Below are 19,193 nucleotides of genomic sequence, written 5' to 3'. Positions count from 1 at the left end.
CTATCTTATTATAATAGTCTCAATTTTCAGATGTGAGGAATGAGATGCAAAAGGACTAAGTGACATGCTCATGGGCATTTAATTCAAGGAAAGCCATTGCTAGCATCTGGGCATTCAGAGGCCAGATTCTAAGTTCTTTCCAACCCATGCATTGACTTCAAGTGCCTTCACCCTAACAAAACCTGTTGGTTCTAAATTATTCTCTTAAGCAATTAAAAAAATCACTATGGGTGATTTTTAAAACAAGGTATTTCTGCTTATATGCCATATGCGAGTATATTTTCAAGTTCTCATGTGGTAATCATATTCATCATAACACACATATACGTATAGTAATAAAATGTTTCTCCAGATCCAGATTTAGAAATGGTTTTCTTCAAGCAATATGTGGCTTCCGTGTTCTCTCCTTCTCCTCTTCTTCTCCTTTCCTCCACTTCTCTCCAACCTTTGTATCTTAGTTCAAGCATCACTTGCTTAGAGAACCTTTCTCTGAATGTCCAGATAAGGTCAGGGTCTGTTGTTACATGCACTCTGAGCACCTGTTAACCTTCCGCCACAGCACTTCTGACAATGCAAATGTTCTAAGTATCAGTGTGATTACTCAGCTGATGTCTGCCTTTTGCCCACCCCCAGACCGAATCTAGCCTTGGGAGGACAAGGCATCTGCTGTTGCCCACAATTGTCCCTGGCTCAGTGCCTGCCTGCTTCAGTGTCTGGAATACAGAACATTCTTAGGAAGCATTTGTGGAATGAATGAAGGAATGAGTGGAATATCCTCTATCCTAAAGTGGATCTTTACTTGAAGTGATTGTTCTACTTCCCTCCTTCCTTCTAGTATCACATTTATGAAAATTAATTGTAATTTTCAGCTTCTCCCCTGAAACTTTAACCTGATGTAGTCTTTTTTTTTTTTTTTTTTACATTTTTATTGTATTTTTTCCCATTACCATTTATTAAGCACTTCCAAGTGCTCCCTGTGTGGGGCTCACATTAGTGGGGTATCCCAGGAAAGGCTGATCGGCAGGAACACCATAGCCATCTTCCCGACGTCCTGGGGGTAAAGAGAATGGGGGAGGGGGCCATCCTTGATAGAGACAGTGAGACACTCCACAAAACTCCTAGCAGAACTGGGCCTGTGATTATAGGTCAGCATTGCTCAGGGCAGGCTCTCGGCATTTCTCCCAGCCTGGTGGGGGCAGGACAGTGCTCCACACTGAAAGACAGGAGTTTCTGAGATTGTTCCTGAGCTCTTGTGAAATGAAAATAGCCGTGATTTTGTCTTGGCTATAGGGAGATGGCCTTTTCCTCAGAGGGTTTAGGGAACCCCATGGGGACTATGGAAATAAGTCACAGTGGCCTCTTGAGTAGATGAAAGTGAATGAGTCCCTGGAAAGGAGGTGAAGAAGCCAGCATGAACTCAGTGACTGAGTAAGGCATGAGAGAGGGGCTAGCTGTGCCCCTGTCACCTAAATGATGGCTGGCAGAGGATGTCACTCTGTACATCCTGTTTCCAAATCAAGGGCCTGGGGGTGCTGAGAGACTTCTGCCTGCCCAGATCCACATGCGCACTCTCTGGAGTGTCAGAAGAAATACCACGCATACTCTTTAGGATGCTTTTGTGGTTCTGCCCTGAGGGCACATGTGCTTTGGGTAAAAGACGGGGTTCCTGCATTTTAGGAAAAGATTACTGGGGAAGGGCAGCCATCTTTGCAAGGAGTTTCAGTAATTTTACTGAGAAGGTGATCCATGCACTACATGGCAGGTACGACCCTTCCCTCGTTCTGGGACTGAGAGAGTTGGGCCTGGATTTCACAGCGGTCACGCGCACACACGCGCGCGCGCGCGCACACACACACACACGGTGCCCCCACCACGTGAAGACAGTGAGGACTCTTTCTATGTGAAGCTAGGGTGGCTTTGTGTGCCCCAGGAGAGCCACATTGGGAAGTTATACATTCTCCCCTGTGCTGGACTTTGGTCATCTCCACACTCTCTGTGAAGCCTTGTGAGAGCTTACAGCCTGCTCTGAACTGTGCTGTGGAGAAGTAATGGGAATTCTCATGTCCTGAGTGACCGTCACAGGGGGCGGGGAGCCACGTCCAGCACACATCTAAGAGGTACTATCCTAAACCGATCACCTCCCACTCTACTAGTCGCACAACAACCATGAGACCAGCCCAGCCCAGCATAGCGCAGGGCACCAGCGCTTCTTTGCCACCCACCTGGGTTTTGCAGGCAGCCCCACAAAACCTGTCTACTCGCCTTTTAGACACCATAAGGTTCCTTCTCCCTCATTCTGTGTCCTTGTGCTTGTTTCCATGGCCATTTTTATCCCCTAAGGGCACCATTTCCTCCTGGTGTTCCCTCTAAAGCTCTGCATACTGACTTCTCATGGTTTGCCTTATGGCACCCCTGCCTCCCTCCTCTTCCTGTCTTTCAGATGCTGATGTCTCAGGTTCTGTCCGCAATCTGTCTGCGCTCTCTCTGGGTGCTCTTTGTTGCTCCCTCGGCTTCAGCCACTGCCCGGATGCCCACAGATCCCAGTTTTCTCTCTCCTCTCATATCTTGCTCCTGCTCTAGGGTGTATTGAGATTTTACTCAGAACGATGTATGAGATGTGGTCTTTTCCCTGAAAGATATTTTATTGATATAAATTGTGTATTTTATTAGGAAACAAATATTGTGAATAGGTTTGTTTATTTAAACTATTTTGATTTTTATTTGAATTTAGAATATGCTAATAAACATTTTATAGTTTACTTAAATCATAATTATATGCTAGCTATTTAATGTGAACCTTTTTATTGGTAATAAAAATCACAATACTTAAGGAAGAATTAAAAGCCACTTAGGGGAATATGGAAGTGTTAATCAGATTTTAGTACTCATACTTATAGAATTATTCTTTGAAGTTACCTTGTCTCAAAAATTAAAGCATAAAGTGAACTTACAGATATTCACTTTTGGAAGCACTTTTATACATAAAAAAAATCTTAGCCCTTTCCATTGGCACAGACTTTGCTTATAAGGAAAATACATGTTTCCTCAGTAGCTACTTATAAGTATAGTTACCCATGGAAAATGGAGAACTTCATTTTCCTTAGTCTCTAGATACATCAGAGAATTTTTTCTTTCTTCTTAAATATGAAACCACTTAATGTCCCTCAGTATTTTCTGTCAATAATTAATCCTTCTGGAGGTAGATCTCAGAGGAAAAGTGACTGTAATTATTCAGATCAACAAGAAAAATCTTTCATTTCCATACAGAATACTTAGTTTAAACCATACAAGTTTGGGCTTCACTTTTTCTCAAAGGTTATGGCCTTACTTTTTTTTTTTTTTATCTTTACTTTTTTCAGTGACCTACAGATGATCTGGGCCTAGAACACAAGTCAAAGATAAGGCCATGGGTCAACCATTCTGGCTGGGCATTGCCATCCGCTGAAACTGTGAAATGACACCTACCAAAACATTCAAATCACAGCCTATGGTGTCTTGATAAATTACAATAAATAAGACACACCTTACAAGCATCGGTCTAATATGTAAAATAGCATTGTTCTGGCTCCTCAGAATCGGTACAGCTCCAGGTACACACTGGATCACAGGGACGGCTTTGTGGACGTGGCTTTGTGGACGGAACCACCTGTGCGGCACTGCAGAGCCCCACATGGAGGAGCCTGGGAAAGGCCACTGGCCACAGGCACGTCCACAGGCGGGCCACAGCGAAGTTTCAGGATCAAGTTACATTTATCTGTACATCTGCACCTGCCCGTGAGTCATTCCCACCCGGCAAAGAGGCTGGAGCTGTTTGGATGTGCTGTGAACTCAGCTGTATCCCAAGAAGTCAGAGCATGTGCATCATTGCTGAGAAGACCCAGACCAGATAATGAAAGTACACGGAATGCGATTGGTTGGGTTACTTAGGGGAGCCCTTATTGCATGGCACACATTCTGTTAAGCACTTTACGTGTAGAATTTATTGAATAATTTACTCCTCACAGCAATTCTGGGAGGACAGCCCAATTGTTATCCTGATTTTAAAGATGGAGAACTTAAAGGTTGAGTGTGTTAAGGTCACTCAGAATCAAACAGCTGGTAAGTGGGCTAGCCAGAATTTGGACCCACGTCAGCCTGGCTCCCAAACCAATGCTCTTGACCATTGTGCTAGAAGGACAGAGATCAAAGGTCAAAGAGAGGCCCAGGTAATCAAGAACCACTCATCATGCTCTGAGGAGATTACATTTTCTGTAGTATGTAAGCTGAAAATTATTAAAGCTATATTCTTTATGTCATGGGGTCAGAATTTAACACAGTGTGGGTGTGCAAACAATGGAGCTCTATTTCCTGTGTCTGACTTCCACTTCTCTCCAGCCCTCCTTCCTCACAATGGTAGTAGTTGGCAGACACCTTGTACCTCCCAGCTGAAGGCCCACCTGGTGTCTTCTATTTTATGACAGCTTATTTCAGGTGAGTATTCATTTGATTCAAAGTTCAACTTCCCATAAAAGATTGCGTCCATCCTGTCAAATATGCTCTTCCCTTCTGCTTCCCAAGGCGGGAGGAAGCGTGGGTGCCCTCGGGGCAGTGAGGCAGCAGACTGAGTCCTCCCGCTGAATGTGTCTGGCTGGGCCACCAAGGGGTGTTCCTACTCCCCTCTTGCTGGCCGAACCTCCTCTCTTGTCCTGCACTGTGGTGGCCCCTCTGAAGCATGATGTTTGCCCTGAGTATCTGCTCTACAGGGACTGTGTTCTTCAGAAGAGAGCCATTCTCCACTCTTTGGCCCTGCTGCAAGCATGCCAGTTAGCACCCTCAGTGACTCCCCTTTTCCTGCTTCGCCTACCCACCACCTCACTCTGGGGGCTGGACAGGCACGCTTCTCAGCTGCTTCTAGGCTTGGGCTTTGCAGTCATGCTGCGAGGGGCATTGTGAAGACACTGGTTTCTCCCAGAGGCTTACCCACCGGAGGACGCACCGGTACCTCCTGCTCTGGGACTTCCCCAGCTAGTGCACAGGTTTCAGCCGCCCTCCCTTCACAGAAGGGCTTTTTCTACAGGGGTGGCTTTGCGCCCCAGTCGGAGGGGAGGGGCAGGAAGCTACTTTGGAATTATTTACCCTGCCTTCTTGTCTCTCTTCCTTTTCTTCAAAAGGAGGCTTGATGATTTTCTATGTAGAAAATCCTACACATTTCACTTCTTGATATTTAAAGAGATTTTTTTAGAAATTCAGATGTGTGTATCAGGGGGTGGGTATTGGGTTGACAATATGCTCTTGGTCAAGGAAACCAGGCTTTCTGGGCTATTTTCTAACTATGAACTTAACAAATCTGAGCAATTCCCTTTTTCCTAGGTATTATGGACTCTTCCTCTAAAACAATGAAAGACCTTTATTCAATGCCTGAGAGAGCCATAGGGGATTAAAATTACATGGTTATGTTATTTCCAAAAGATTATAGACATCACATATATATCTAGTTTAATGTTACTTTCTGAGTAGATTTCTCTTTTGTAATCCTCAACTTTTATAAAATTTTTATTTAACTGTTCCCATTGTGATTTCAGGTGTGGTTTGGACAAGAGAAATAAATGAGGGAACAGCAGCATTCTCTCCCACAGTCCAGGATGGCAGTGGCATTGGAATTAAGTAAGAAGAAATTGATTTCAGGGAGAACAGCATTGGGATCTGATCCAGCTGCCCGTCCTTACATAAGTAACCTTCTTCCAATCCTAGTCTTGGAGGTTCTGGGGGTAATTTTGTTTATAAAGGAGGCTAGTTGTTGCTAGAAAAATTTAGTGTTTGGTAATATTTTTACTGTTTTTCTGACTGCTGATGTTATTTTTGCTTCTGCTGGTGTGTTACACTGTTCGTAGAGTGCAAAATATGCACTAGCATACATAACATAGAATATTGTTATAAAAGATTTGGTATCAATTCATCCTGTGGACATTCTGTAGGATTTTAAATTGTATCATGTTGTTAAAGATGACATTTCATTGTGGTTTGTACCCGGGATTCTGTCGAAAGTCAGCAGTCATGAGAACCTGGAGAAAGTGAAGGCCTGTTAGGCTTGCAGAAGTGTGCCTTTCTGATGCTGAAAGGAAATTTGGAGACCTTTGTATAAACCGTGTCCAAAACGCTAGCATATGTTTTCATAACGTCTGGTTGTACTCTTCCCTCACCCGGATTCTCACTCGCCATCACTGCTGACACAGTAGGGCAGGGAGAGGGTTTTGTTTTCTCTTGACACCTGACTCTGCCTGTGACTTGCATTGTTGTCCCCACCATGTCCCTTTCCAACAAAATGAGAATGGGCAAAAGGGCAAGTACCGGGCAAGCAATGTTGACTCTCAGGAGTTGGCCTGGATTTGCATCCATGTCATTTCTGCTCCTGGCTCAGCCAAGCCAACCCTCGCTTCAAGAAGGCTGGCAATGTCACTGCTACCTGGGTGGTCACACGCCAAGCAGAAATGTTGTGGCTTTTATTACTAAGAGGAAGAAAGGGAGAGGTACTGGGGGGTGATTTGTTGTCCTAGCCTCAAATAAGGTATTGAAGGTAAACATCCAGTAAACAATTCTTTTTTTTTTTAATGTTTTTATTTTATTTTTTTTATTTTTTAATAGTTTATTTATTTATTTAAAAATATTTCTTTTAAATTTATTCTTGGAGAGAGGGGAAGAGAGGGAGAAAGAGAGGGAGAGACACATCAATGTCTGGTTGCCTCTAGTGCACCCCCAGCTGAGGACCTGGCCCACAAGCCAGGCATGTGCCCTGACTGGGAATCGAACTGGGGGCTGTTTGGTTCACAGGCCGATGCTCAACCCACTGAGAATACCAGCCTGGGATAATAGTTTATTTTTTATTGTATTTTTTTCCATTACCATTTATCCCCCTTACACCCTCTTCTACCTCCACCCAAAGCCCTCCCCACAGAACTCACCACACCATTGCCCGTGTCCATGAGTTCTTTATCTTTTTTGCTGGATCCTGCCACCTGCCGCCACCTCCTCCCAGAGCTATCAACTTGTTCTTTATCTATGAGTTCACCTCTATTTCGCTTGTCTGTTCAGTTTGGTCATTAGATTCTGTATGTGTTAGTTGTCTTTCTCTGACTGGCTTATTTCACTTAGCATAATGTTCTCTAGGTCCATACATGCTGTTGCAAAGGGTAAACTTTTCTTCTTTTTTATGGGCACTTGGTATTCCATTGTGTAAATGTCCCATAGCTGTTTTATCCATTCATCTACTGATGATCACTTGGGCTGCTTCCAAATCCTGGCAATTGTCAATAAGTCCAGCAGGGGGTTCTTCTAACAACAAATGAAAGTATGAGATGATGCCTGGGACTCGTAAGTCCACAGTGCTTGGAGAGTTGGTTTTTGGGGTGAATTTGTAAGTTGGTAAATGGATTCATTTGGTTTAGGATTTTGATGTGAATATTTGATAACTTGAGGTACACTTATTGATCAGAGAGCAAATACATAATAAGTGCTGTTTTGTGTTATTGAAGCTCATTGTGATGCTCATAATTCTTTTTTATTAATACGTGCTCTTGTCCAGTCATTATTTATTTTGGGGAGCTTACATCTTGCTTTTGTTAGTCTTTTCAGTTGAAATCTGCAATGATGAAAGGACAAGTATTCTAGAAATATTCTTGGTATTAAACAAATGTATTTTACTTCATTCAACATGGGTAATATTTTCAAGCTTGGAAAAGAACTTTATTATGTGCTTATAAAGGTCTCAAGAGGTCATATTTTGCTTTTAATCAAATAGGAGGAAGCGTATTTACTTTTACTCATGAAAATCTCAATACTGTTGGTGGTAATTTACAATAATTAGATAAGAATTTGGAATAAAGGCAATATTAAAAGTACAGTGTACACCATGATAAAAAATGGTGGTTTTGACATTATCATTTCTGGCTGATTTTAGGAATGGTGCCAAAGAGATTATTTTTGGCACTTGAAATATATAAAAATGATACATTATATCTACTTGACATTATCATTTCTGATGATGCTGCTCTTTCTTGATTTTAATACTGGAGAGTAAGAGAAAAGGTTAGTCTTTATTAGAAGATTAAAATTTTAAATCTTATTTCTCTAGGCAAAGTAGAGTGAAGACTTTAGAAATTATGTGGAAAAATCAGCAGTATTTTAAGATTACGCTGTACATGGTGCTATTTTATTTACTTTTCATATGGTATCCTTAGGTTGTTTTTTTTTTTTTTAATTTTGCAGAGGAATGAAATGATATTCTTAGTAACAATATTTAAGTTAATATTTTCTTTAGTACTATTATGCTTCAGTAAACCAACTCTAAAACATATTCTGTGTTCTTGGGGCTTAGCAACTTGACATTAGGCAGTAGTAATGATAAAGTGCAGTAGGAGCAATAAAAACCCGATAATAACAAAAGTAAGTAATAAGCACACAAATTCTAACAACATGTTAGTTGACATGAATTGTAGCCTGTTAACTGGATATTAATAACGGTGAGTAATCAGCATAATCTTTACAGTGTATGTGTACACTTAATGATGTAATGATTGGTAAGAGTCTAAAAGATTCCCTTGGAATTCATAGGTAATATTGCATTCAATCTTTGTAAAATCTTTACAACTGAAAATGATTATTCCTCTGAAATCACCAAATCACCTATAGATCATCTGGTAAGCCACAGGAGAATTTTGAGAACCACACATTGAGAAACTTTAGGTTAGAACAGTGGTTTCCATATTCTTTTAACCATATACCTTTTTTCAGTAAAATCTTGACTACAAATATTTATCTATTAATGATACACTATATATGTTCACATCTCTTCCAAATTTTATGTGCATTTAAAGCCTACACAAAAGTACACAATAAAAAAAGATAAAATAAAGACAAAGTAAATTATTTCAAAAATAACTACATTAATTGCCCAAACATACTTTTAAATATTTATACTTAGGTACACTATTTTAGTGTGCTCTGTATTGTTAAATATACTTCATTATTTTTGAAAACCAGGCTCAAAATTTTGTGATATACTGATTTAAAAGGATTGGTCTAATTTTAGTTTATTTTGATACTTGGTTTTAATAGACTGTTCTAACTTTGTAGAAATGACGATTCCTCACAAAGATATGCAAGATCCCCAAAAGGAAGTATATCTTTGGCTGAAAGTAAAGCAGAGTATTTCCCTGCTTATGTCTTCAGAATGGATGGCTAAGAAATTACATAGTTTTTGTTGAAAATCTAAATTCCTGTAGAAAATTCAGGCTTCTATAACTTCTTTTATTGCCATGATAGATTGTGTCTTGATGTACCTAGTTATTTCAACATTCCTCCTGACTTTGTTATTATAGATCTAGACTAAAACGAGGTACAGACTGAGAAAATGTGTAAGATTTTGCCATATTAATGGTTATTTTTAAAAGTAGATGCTTAACAAAGGCTCTGCTCAAGCACTGCAGATCTTTTTTAATAACCAAACCTTAATATCATTCTTCTGCCTCATCAGTCACCATGGTAAGATGGTAAGTACTTACTATATTCAAGCTCTATGGGTTAAAATATATAAACTTAAAGAGAAATATCTTCTTTTAACTACAGAAATTTAACTTTCATATTATCTCACTTTCTGGAGCATTTATGACAACTCATTTGTTTTATTTTACCCTATTTTTAAAACTGAAATAATGAGCACCAATTCATGCAGTTACACTGGATAAAAGTAAAATCAGAAACTTCACTAGCCAAGAAAACTTGTTCTATGGTGAGGGAAAGAGCCTTTATTTCCATTTCATTAAAACATCGACTCCTTCTCTCTCTCTCTCCCCCCCCTCTCTTTCTCTCGCTTGCTCTCTCGGCTACCTTATTCTCTTAAAGAAATAAATTCTTGGAGGCTTCTGGCCAAGGTGGAGGCCTAGACTGACATGCTCCATCTCTCTCCACAACTAAGAAGGAATACATCCACTGCAAAACCAGAAATAACCAGAAGTTCCAGAAAATACGGCTACATGGAAATCCAACGTATGAAGTTATAAAGAAGTGGTGCCTGTCCAGGCAGGTAGGAGGGGCAAAGCCAGGGCAGAGAGGTCAAGCTATGCTAGTGGCGGCAGCGGCAGTGGCTGCAGCGATGGCGGCGGGATGGTGGTAAGCACAGACACCTGTATTTAAAAAGAGGTGAGAAACACCTGGGGAGCACCCCTGGCTGAAGACCATACCTGTCAGCTTGTGATTCCAATGCTGGGGAAGGCAGACCCCCATTGCCTCGGACTGTGAAGGCCGGACCAGGTGGGGATGGAGGAAGAAGCTCCCAGTCTCTCAGCAAAGAGTAAGTGGCAAGAATCCATCTTGGACCCCCGCCCCCACACAAAATTCCACAGTGTGGTTAGAGGGGTCGCCCGGTTGTGATGAGTGCACAGGGCTTTGGACCCTATAGTGTAGGAAGTGTGACAGCCCCACCCAGGAAGCAAAGGTAAACACAAAACTGTCAGGATGGCAGAGATCATGATAGAGATCTTGGTGACACAGCTGACCAGACAGAAAATATCTAATCTAACAAAGCAGCAGATAGGAAATTTTTCTGAGACTCAGTTCAGAGCTTTGGTTATAAGAATGCTTATAGACCTGACAGAAGATCTTAAACAAGACAGGGAAGGAATGAAGGCTAGTTCTGCTGAAATGAACAAAAACACATACGAAACTAGTGGTTAGGGAAAGAAAAACAGGGATCAAATCAACAAATGGGAACATAGGGAAGGATCAAACAGTCAACCAGTGCAGAAAGAGGAAGTGAAAAGTGAGGAAAATGAGAAGAGACTCAAAAATCTATCAGACAGCTATAAGTGGGCCAACATCTGAATCATAGGGTTGCCAGAAGGTGAAGAAGAAGAACTAGAAATTGAAAAATTATGTGAAAAAATAATGAAGCAGAACTTCCCTAACTTGGGGAAGGAAATAGACTTACAGGTCCAGGAAGCACAGAGAGTTAAAAAAAAAAAAACTAGACCCAGGGAGAACCACAACAACACACATTATAATCAAAATGTCAAAAGTTAAGGGTAAAGAGAGAATCTTAAAAGCAGCAAGAGAGAAGAAGAGAATTACATACAAAGGGGTCCGAATAAGACTGTCAGCTGATTTCTCAAAAGAAACTCTGCAGGCAAGAAGGGACTGGCAAGAAATATTCAAAGTAATGAAAAGCAAAAACCTACAACCACGATTACTCTATCCAGCGAAGATGTCATTCAGAATAGAAGGGCAGAGAAAGGGCTTCCAAGACAAAGTAAAATTGAAGGAGTTCATCAGATCCAAACCACGGTTATATGAAATGTTAAAGGGACTTGTTTAGGAGAAAGAGGATCAAAGCTATGAACATTAAAATGAAAACTATATCACAACAACCAACAGCAGAAGCAAGGGAATAAAAAAAAAGACAAACTAAGTAAGCAATGAGAGTGGGAAAAGAATTATAAGTATGAGGAACATATTCAGGGGAGGTCATCGGGGAGGGGGAAGGGGAGAAAGGGAGGGAGATGGTGCAGGAATTAAGAAGCATAGTAGGAGGGAGTGGAGTAGATAGGAAGATGAAGAGAAGAACTATATGCACAACCAATAGACATGGACTAAGGAGGGGGGCAACTGGAAGGAGGGGGGGTCACTGGGTGGAGGGGAACAAAGGGAAAAGAAATTGAGACAACTGTAACAGCATAATCAACAAAGTGACTCCAAAAAACCTCCGCTGCCTTGCGGCATACCTCTTCAGGGGAAAGGCTAAGGGAGTAAACCCCGACAGAAAATCCGGAGCCGGGGTCCCTAAGGCGGTTTGACGTTGTAGTCAACACCGGCAACTCCTGCGGCGCACCTGAAGCCAAGCTGTATTGACTCCGTCTTTCCCTTGGACCCTTCAGCTGCGAAGAGAGGGGGGGTCTGCTGCATAGGCAACAGCAGACCCTCCATATCACCCTGCCCAGGCTCTGTAGCTTCAGCTTCACTGGAGAGGACACTCCAGTGTCATCGCAAGATGTCGATTCAACACGGGAGGAGACAGATACCGTATCACTCCCGAGTCGGACTGCACAGCCATTCTCGGCGGTGCAGATAGACTCTTAAGAAGCTACACCATCGTCTCTCGAGACGGACGGCTGCCGACGACGATTTAAAAAAAATTCTCATGGAGTTAGCTGGCAGTTTTAAGACCTAGGTAAATTGGTAGCAAATAAGTAGTTACAAAAGAAGCTGATAATTATGGAAAATATGAAAAACTGGAGCACTTTGACTTATATGCAGATAGATGGTTGCATTTATAGATTGAACATTAACTAATGGCTTTGTTAGGAAGAAAGGAGGTTTTTGAAGTATGTGCAAGGAGCAGAATGAAATAAACATCTCTGAGAAGACAATTTAAGTGAAAGAAAGGCAAAAGTAAGATATTGGGGGTCTTGGAAAAAAAATACTGGAACAACAACAGAGCATTATATAATAATCAGAGGATAAAGGGTAAAAATGAAGGCACCAAGTGAGGAACAGTGTTCCCATGTCATCTTGGGTAGTTCCTGTTTTCCTTTGCTAGGGACAAAGACTCTTACCACCATGTTCAAATCTATAATAGTAACTTAGGTCCCAAGAAAGTGATATTGGATTTGTATTTTGATTTATGTGCCAGTTGTCTGTTTTTGATGAATGATTTATCTCTACTTCATAAATGTAGATCTTCTTTACAAAAGCCATTCTTAAGCAGTATTTTGAAAAACAATGGGATATTTTGAGGGGGAAAAAAAGCACAAACAAATCACAGCTTTGCTGACTCTAGAATTCTTGGCTTATTTTTTATTTGTTTCAATTATAGGATCTAATTAACCAATAATCCCTGCACATTTCATTGTAAGAAAGATTATGGGGCAGATGCCAAGGTTAATTATTGAACAGTTGAGTCTTCCAATGAATGGGGAACGTTGTAATTAGGTTCCAATAAAGAAAAAAGTTTGAATTTGCACTTTTTGGATGTGTAAAGCCACATCAGAAATGCATATGGCTACAAATAAACAATTATGAATGGGAAGCTCTACATTCAGTATCTTAGTTGGGCTTGTATGCCCCATTTGGTTCATAGAAATAGGAATTGGATTAAGTGCTAGATGGAGGTCTACATTTAAATGTGGACTCTCATTCCTAGGAGATGAGTATCCAGACAGTGAACAAGAGCCTGCACTATAAAGTACAACTTTACCATAGAGAACAGGAAAAAGTCTTCATTTGAAATCAAACAAAAATGGCTTGGTCATATAAACTTAGATATGCTGTACAAATATTCTGGACCTTGGTTTCTACAAAATGGAATAGTTGGCTTCAATGATCTTTAAAAAGATTATCTGATATACTTCCTGTTCAACTCTTTTTCACAATGAAAGTAAAATGGGGTCCAATTTTCAGCTACTGGCATTTCAGAAAGGTGAGTTAGATGGATTTTGGATAGTGACATTATTGTAACTTTAATAAAAGAATTGGTTTCACTTCTACTAATATTAAAATACCATATCAGTTCAGCATTTCAAAACAAACAATACAACCTATCAATGTGTAAATCATCTTTCTTATGCTGTGGGCCTCCTGAGCAATGAGACATTGTGAACTATAGCATCATCTCAAGAGTCTCAACTCAATCACGATTAAGTAGTGGTTATCTTGGGTAGCCAAAGAATCTGATTTTTGAAAGTTAAGTGAGTACATCTCTTTTGAAAACAAACCAAACCAAAACAGAACAACAACATAAAAAATCCAGCTGATTGAAACTGTGTCTTTGGCTGTCTAAGATACTCAAGTTGAAAAGATATGAAAGTTGTGGGACTAGCCCCCCATATATTAAGATTTAACCTCTATAATTAAAAAAGTAAATTACTGACATATAAATAGCCCAGAAAAATAAAATGGAAAGTACAGATGTAGACCCAAATACACATGGAATATAAGAAATGACAAAGGTGTCACCTCAAGTCACTGGAGCAAAGATAGACTTTTTAATATATAGTGTTTGGACAACTGAGTGGACATGTGGGGAAAGATATAGTTTCATCCTTATTTCACACTAGGAAAAACTGCAAATGAACAGGAGATCTAAGTGTAAAAAATGAAACCATGTAAGTTACAGGAGAAACATGGGTGATTTACTCTGTAATCCTGGAATAGGGAAAGGCTTTCTAATTATGGTTCAAAATTTAGGTGCAATAGAGAAAAGACTGACAAATTTGATTACATAAAAAAAAGATAATCTTGGCATGGCAAAATACTATAATTAAATTTAAAAACATGATAAATGGGAAGATTATATTAATAAAACATATTTAGAAAAAGCTAATCTTTCTAATACATAAAAAACTTTTAAAAATCGAGAGGGTCACTTCACAGCCATTAGGATGGTTATAATAATAATAATAAAAAAAAAACAAATAAGTGTTGGTGAGGTTGTAGAGAAAGTGGAATGCTTCTACACTGCTGGTGGGAATCACGGGTGGCCTAGTGCTTTGGAAAAATAGTTTGGCAGTTCTTCAGAATGTTCAACATAGTTACCCAGCAATTCCACTTCTAGTTAAATATCCAAGAAAATTGAAAGCACATGTTTACCCCAAAACTCGTACACTAATGTTCACAGCAACATTATTCATAATAGCCAATGATTGGAAACAGCTTAAATTTTCATCAACTGATAAATGAATAAACAAAATGTGATCTATCCAAACAATGGAATATTATATGAGAACAAAAAGGAATGAACTTCTGATACGTGCCACGACATGGATGCAGCTCAAAAACATCATTCTGTGTAAAATAAGGCAGACACAAAATGCCATATTTTGTATGATTTCATTGATATTATGTGTTCACAAGTGGGCAAATCTGTAGAGGTAGAAAGTAAGTGGGTACCAGGAGCTGGGACTAGGGGACAATGGGGAGTGACTATTAATGTACAGGATTTCTTTATGTTGTGATGAAAGTTTGGAATTATATATCTAGCTGGAATTAGAAGTGATGATGGTTGCACAATTTTTAAAAATTTCCTATTTTTTAATTATTGTTCTAATACAGTTGTCCCAATTTTTTCCTCATTACTCTCCACCTCCCCTACAATTTTTTAAATATACTAAAAATCACTTAATTGGACACTTATTAAAAAGGTGAATTTTATGATTTGTGGATTATATCTCAATTTTTTTAATAAAGGGGAAAATTCAAAAAAACAGATTACAAAATCTGCAAATGAAATGAAGGGTCAGTTAGTTTAAAAAGATATATTTTTAAAAAGCCATTAATAATAATTTTATCTATGGTCGTCGGCAGCCGTCCGTCTCGAGAGACGATGGTGTAGCTTCTTAAGAGTCTATCTGCACCGCCGAGAATGGCTGTGCAGTCCGACTCGGGAGTGACACGGTATCTGTCTCCTCCCGTGTTGAATCGACATCTTGCGATGACGCTGGAGTGTCCTCTCCAGTGAAGCTGAAGCTACAGAGCCTGGGCAGGGTGATATGGAGGGTCTGCTGTTGCCCAAGCAGCAGACCCCCCCTCTCTTCGCAGCTGAAGGGTCCAAGGGAAAGACGGAGTCAATACAGCTTGGCTTCAGGTGCGCCGCAGGAGTTGCCGGTGTTGACTACAACGTCAAACCGCCTTAGGGACTCCGGCTCCGGATTTTCTGTCGGGGTTTACTCCCTTAGCCTTGCCCCTGAAGAGGTATGCCACAAGGCAGCGGAGGTTTTTTGGAGTCAGAGTTTTCCTTCTCTGATGTGCCCTGACTGGAAGATCGAACCAGCGACACTTAGCTCGCAGGCCGACGCTCAATCCACTGAGCCAAACCAGCCAGGGTATTTATCTATGGTAATCTATTTATATTTATGTCTTTTTGGAATCCTTTTTGGTTCTTTATATATTTCCTAGAAAGATAATTATTACATCCAGGTTTTTATATTTATTCGAATAAGGTTGAGCTCATAATTCTTCTGTGATATAGTCTGAAATACTGCTTTTGTTTTTCTCCTTGGCACAAGGGTGATTGAAGACTTGATTATTCAAAGTTGGTCCTTCAGCCGGCAGCATCGCCTTCCCCTGGAGTCTGGAGAGCAATGCAGAATCTCTGACCCTACTCTCCATCTACTTAATCCATATCTTAATTTTAGCACGCGCTCTGTGGACATGTGTTTTTCTTCTGTGGTTTGATATGTATGAGATTTTATAAGTATCCTTGGATATCTGAGAAGAGAGTACGGACTTCTCAAATACTGTTGGTATTTATTGTTATTTAGAGTCTTCACAGTTTTACTTTCTTTGTCTCCTTGATTTCTCACGGTAAAGGGAAATTAAAATCCTTCTATTTTGTTTATTTTCCTTGTTTCCTATGGCTTTTGCTTTATTAGTTTTGGTGATATATGTGTATAATATATATACACACACATATATCACCATATATATACATACATATATATATATACAAATTTATGACAGTTTATTTTTTATTGTACTTCTATCTTTATAAAGTGTTTAATCTATGTAGTTCCATGAATTCAATGTTTGTATGCAGGCCTTTTGCATTGGCTTCCCCATTCATCACTGGGTTGGTTGAACTTTATCACTAAGCAGTATTTTTAGAAATTACTCATGGATACTATATTCATCAGATTCTTTATGTTTGAAATTGTTTGCCTTTATAAAATTCTTAGTGTTACACATCATTCCTGTGGCAACTTTGTTGAACAATTCCCTATATTCTGAAATTAACATTGCTATGTGTAATTTTAAGATTAGCTTGATTTTCTCCCTTAAAAGTGAGCTGGCTCTTTTGCTTTTATACCTAAAAGTTTGATGTCAAAGACTCTCTGCTACCCTGGAATCTGTCTTATTTCCATCTGCCTCAGGTTTTTTATATTTAAAAAATAAAACATTTTATAAATAGTTGCAGTATCATACACCTGGTTGTGCTGGATAGACCTTCACTCTGTACCGTCAGCCTCCATCCCGAAACCTGCTAGTTCCACATGTACAATGAGCAGAGTTTCACATGCTGTGAAATCTGCAAGTTGACCAGCAATAATCTGCCTCAGAGCTTGTTAGATGTAGACTTTCAGACTCCACTCCAGACTTCCTGAATCAGAATTTGCTTTTTAACAAGATCCCACATGATTTGTAAGCACATGGAAACTTGAGAAGCACTGTTTACAGCCCTTCCTCTAGTCGAGAGAACACACTTATGTGCCTCCCCATGTGTGTGATTGAGAAAATGCAGCTACGTTCAAGTTGTTTTTGGTCAACTTTGCTCATTCTGGTTGATTTATTACTGAAGGAGAGAACTTGCTTCAAACTGGCCCAGTATTAGCAGAATATGTTTAGTATTGAGGGACTCATGGGTTTAGAAGTGCTTTGTTAGGGGAGTTAAAGGGTTTGCCAGTTAATTTATTTATTCTTTCTTTGTCACTGAACATAAGAAGCGTACCTGAGAGAACGGGTGGAGGAAGTTATGGAAGTAGCAGGTGGCTTTTGCCACATGGTTTTATGACATGTAAAGTAAGTGGTTTCTTTTGTCTGTTAGCTGATCTTAATATTACAGAAGACTTTATATAGGTCTGTGCTCCTTGAGAAAGACATCAGGCAGCTGGGCTTCATGTGTGTCCCTCGAGTAGGCATTAATCCTTATCCTAGATAAAGACCTTAAATATATTGTATAACAAACTCACAGAGCGTATTCCCTACTGTAACTGTGCGTGATTCAGAGCAGAGAAGGGGATGTCACAACTGGTTCCCACATGAGTGAGAAATCAGAGGGAAACTAAGAGAATCTAGTCTAGGAGTCATTTGGTGCTATTTAAAAGTTCTTATTTCAGGAACCATCAATTGACAAGTGTTACCAAAATCTCATATTAGGACCTGCCTTGAAGCTCCATGTGGAAGGAAATCTCCTATCATTTCTAATAATAAGTAATACCATTCGGCATTGTAAATTTTAGTGCATTGTTGTACGGGGAATTTCCTTTCAAGGGGAAAAATAGAAAATGTCCTACAACTTCAGGATGCTTTGGACTAAAGAGCTAGTGCAGGATACTGATAAAATTGTATCTAAATGTGGTCCATAGCTTTTGAAAAGCAGACTGCCTAAAAATCATCAGGCTAGGTTTGATTCCAGAAATTGCTATCTTGTTTTAGTAGCTCTAGATTTCTGGCTTGCTGAGATTGCTATGTTCATTTTGTTTTTCACACAGATAAAGAAAGTCATTAAATTTTTATTGGATAGTATATTCATAAATAAGTGGTAAACATTCAATATTATCTATCATATGAAGAAACACATGCCGATTTTTATCATAATTGTTCCCTTCTCAGCATATTTCCTAAAAGAGTGTATCAAACATAAAAGAAACATTTACCAAGAGATAATGCTGCATCTTTTTAGCAATCATAACAGTTTGCAAGGCTATTTTAATTTGTTTTGATGGATTAATTGGTACTTATGACAAAGATTTCTCGCACAGTTGATTATTTTGTAATGTTATCTTCAGCAATATACGAAACCATCTCTGTGCTATGAGAAAGATCAGACATTAACAACAGAATAACTAAATTCAGATCTTTCTGCCCTAACATTTCATATTCATGTATTTACCAGAAATATTTTTATACTATTTTTTCAATGACATGGTACTAATATATATGATTTTTCACAAAATTAAATTCTTTGTGTTCACATATAGTCCTTTATACGTTGTCATGCCCCTATAGTTGCCAGTCTATCACAGTACCTCAAAAACAAAGTTTTTGTTTTCTCCTCTCTGTTGTTGTGTGAACAGCATAGCACTTGAGTGTCTTAAAAAAATGGACAGGTAAGTGAAGCTTTAAAAGTACTTGACCACTTGAGATCTAAATGTCAGTGATAAGTGAAGACAATCTAATAGCTAAAACAATTTAAAAAATAAGGAAGTTTACTTCCTGATTTGAAAAGTTAATATGGATACACATACATAAAGATGATGTGGCACTATAGTAAGAATAGACTTATGGAAAAATCAAACATAATTTTTGGTGAAAATGATGTCCCACATAGGTGCCGAGGCAATTCATTTTGTAAAGGACAATCTTTTCAACAAATTATGCTGGGACAATTGGATGTACATGTGTGAAAAGATGGAGTTAGACCCTCACCTCACACTACACACAAAAATTAACTC

Source organism: Furipterus horrens, unplaced genomic scaffold, assembly GCF_987537825.1.
Source record: "Furipterus horrens unplaced genomic scaffold, mFurHor1.1.pri manual_scaffold_10, whole genome shotgun sequence".
In the NCBI taxonomy this organism is placed as follows: domain Eukaryota; kingdom Metazoa; phylum Chordata; class Mammalia; order Chiroptera; family Furipteridae; genus Furipterus; species Furipterus horrens.
This window is presented reverse-complemented; position numbering follows the sequence as displayed.